Source organism: Pseudophryne corroboree, chromosome 4 (assembly GCF_028390025.1).
Source record: "Pseudophryne corroboree isolate aPseCor3 chromosome 4, aPseCor3.hap2, whole genome shotgun sequence".
NCBI classification, from domain to species: Eukaryota; Metazoa; Chordata; class Amphibia; order Anura; family Myobatrachidae; genus Pseudophryne; species Pseudophryne corroboree.
The window spans coordinates 531,287,432-531,290,946 of NC_086447.1; positions in this window are offsets into that span (position 1 = coordinate 531,287,432).

A 3,515-nucleotide genomic window follows, 5' to 3' on the forward strand; every position below is an offset into this window, starting at 1 on the left:
TTGGTTCCAAGTGTTCTAATTATTATCATTATTGGACATCAGTTTCTGTAAGTATGTTTATAACCGAGTCCAATCATTTGCATGCAATAACTAAAATGTTTTACTTTAAATATGGCCACAATGCTATTTTCACCCATCTGCAACAGTTTGCTATTTTAGGAGGAATGGTCCTGGTAAGACAGCACACAATGCATGTTTTGCTTCTAAGCTGTGGGATGATTTTTACACATGAGTAGGGCAGTGATGTTGCATGTGCTCAGATGACTACATTCCCAGTGTTTTTATATCTGTATCTCATTCCACTAAGGTACTGTCCTATTTGGGAGGATCTTTAATGGTGTGTAATGGTGCTTTCAGACACAGGCTTGCGAATTCCCAGGTCTCTGCCTCATGACACTGGTCGGGAGCAGGGTCGTGGACCCGGGACTTAGTTCCTTTTTTTCTTCTTCTTCCTTTCGCACAGAAATTCTGGGTTGATGCACGTTCACATGCAAAACCCGAGATATAGGTACATGTGTGAAAGGGGTGTATAAGAGTGTGGAGATAATACTTGTTAGCAGAGTTGTTTAGGCTGTTGTTGGATAATGCATTTTCTCTAACGTCCTAGTGGATGCTGGGGACTCCGTCAGGACCATGGGGAATAGCGGCTCCACAGGAGACAGGGCACAAAAGTAAAAGCTTTAGGATCAGGTGGTGTGCACTGGCTCCTCCCCCTATGACCCTCCTCCAAGCCTCAGTTAGATTTTTGTGCCCGGCCGAGAAGGGTGCAATCTAGGTGGCTCTCCTGAGCTGCTTAGAGTAAAAGTTTTGTTAGGTTTTTTATTTTCAGTGAGTCCTGCTGGCAACAGGCTCACTGCATCGAGGGACTTAGGGGAGAGAAGTGAACTCACCTGCGTGCAGGATGGATTGGCTTCTTAGGCTACTGGACACCATTAGCTCCAGAGGGAGTCGGAACACAGGTCTCACCCTGGGGTTCGTCCCGGAGCCGCGCCGCCGACCCCCTTGCAGATGCCGAAAAGTGAAGAGGTCCAGAAACCGGCGGCAGAAGACTTTTCAGTCTTCATAAGGTAGCGCACAGCACTGCAGCTGTGCGCCATTGTTGTCAGCACACTTCATAACAGCGGTCACTGAGGGTGCAGGGTGCTGGGGGGGGCGCCCTGGGCAGCAATGATAGTACCTTATTCTGGCTAAAAATACATCACATATAGCCCCTGGGGGCTATATGGATGTATTTAACCCCTGCCAGGTCTCAGAAAAACGGGAGAAGAAGCCCGCCAAAAAGGGGGCGGGGCCTATTCTCCTCAGCACACAGCGCCATTTTCCCTCACAGAAATGCTGGTGGGAAGGCTCCCAGGCTCTCCCCTGCACTGCACTACAGAAACAGGGTTAAAACAGAGAGGGGGGGCACTGATTTGGCGATATGACTACATATATTAAAATGCTATAAGGGAAAAGCACTTATATAAAGGTTGTCCCTGTATAATTATAGCGTTTTTGGTGTGTGCTGGCAAACTCTCCCTCTGTCTCCCCAAAGGGCTAGTGGGTCCTGTCCTCTATCAGAGCATTCCCTGTGTGTGTGCTGTGTGTCGGTACGTGTGTGTCGACATGTATGAGGACGATGTTGGGAGGCGGAGCAAATTGCCTGTAATGGTGATGTCACTCTCTAGGGAGTCGACACCGGAATAGATGGCTTATTTAAGGAATTACGTGATAATGTCAACACGCTGCAAGTCGGTTGACGACATGAGACGGCCGGCAAACATATTAGTATCTGTCCAGGCGTCTAAAACACCGTCAGGGACGTTATAATGCCCATTTTACCTCAGTCGGTCGACACAGACACGGACACTGACTCAAGTGTCGACGGTGAAGAAACAAACGTATTTTCCTTTAGGGCCACACGTTACTTGTTAAGGGCAATGAAGGAGGTGTTACATATTTCTGATACTACAAGTACCACAAAAAAGGGTATTATGTGGGGTGTGGAAAAACTACCTATAGTTTTTCCTGAATCAGATAAATTAAATGAAGTGTGTGATGAGGCGCGGGGTTCCCCCGATAGAAAATTATTGGCGGTATACCCTTTCCCGCCAGAAGTTAGGGCGCGTTGGGAAACACCCCTTAGGGTGGATAAGGCGCTCACACGCTTATCAAAACAAGTGGCGGTACCGTCTCCAGATACGGCCGCCCTCAAGGAGCCAGCTGATAGGAGGCTGGAAAATATCCTAAAAAGTATATACACACATACTGGTGTTATACTGCGACCAGCGATCGCCTCAGCCTGGATGTGCAGCGCGGGGGTGGCTTGGTCGGATTCCCTGACTGAAAATATTGATACCCTTGACAGGGACAGTATTTTATTTACTATAGAGCATTTAAAGAATGCATTTCTATATATGCGAGATGCACAGAGGGATATTTGCACTCTGGCATCAAGAGTAAGTGCGATGTCCATATCTGCCAAAAGATGTTTATGGACACAACAGTGGTCAGGTGATGCAGATTCCAAACGGCACAAAGATGTATTGCCGTATAAAGGGGAGGAGTTATTTGGGGGTCGGTCCATCGGACCTGGTGGCCACGGCAACTGCTGGGAAATCCACCGTTTTTACCCTAATTCACATCTATGCAGAAAAAGACACCGTCTTTTCAGCCTCAGTCCTTTCGTCCCCATAAGCATATCTGCCCAGGGATAGAGGAAAGGGAAGAAGACTGCAGCAGGCAGCCCATTCCCAGGAACAGAAGCCTTCCACCGCTTCTGCCAAGTTCTCAGCATGACGCTGGGGCCGTACAGGACCCCTGGATCCTGCAAGTAGTATCCCAGGGGTACAGATTGGAAAGTCGAGACGTTTCCCCTCGCAGGTTCCTGAAGTCTGCTTTACCAACGTCTCCCTCCGACAGGGAGGCAGTATTGGAAACAATTCACAAGCTGTATTCCCAGCAGGTGATAATCAAAGTACCCCTCCTACAACAAGGAAAGGGGTATTATTCCACACTATATTGTGGTACTGAAACCAGAAGGCTCGGTGAGACCTATTCTAAATCTAAAATATTTGAACACTTACAAAGGTTCAAATCAAGATGGAGTCACTCAGAGCAGTGATAGCGAACCAGGAAGAAGGGGACTATATGGTGTCCCGGGACATCAGGGATGCTTACCTCCATGTCCCAATTTGCCCTTCTCACCAAGGGTATCTTAGGTTCGTGGTACAGAACTGTCACTATCAGTTTCAGACGCTGCCGTTTGGATTGTCCACGGCACTCCGGGTCTTTACCAAGGTAATGCCCGAAATGATGATTCTTCTTCGAAGAAAATGGACGACCTCCTGATAAGAGCAAGGTCCAGAGAACAGTTGGAGGTCGGAGTAGCACTATCTCAAGTAGTTCTACGACAGCACGGGTGGATTCTAAATATTCCAAAACCGCAGTTGTTTCCGACGACACGTCTGCTGTTCCTAGGGACTGGACACAGTCCAGAAAAAGGTGTTTCTCCCGGAGGAGAAAGCCAGGGAGTT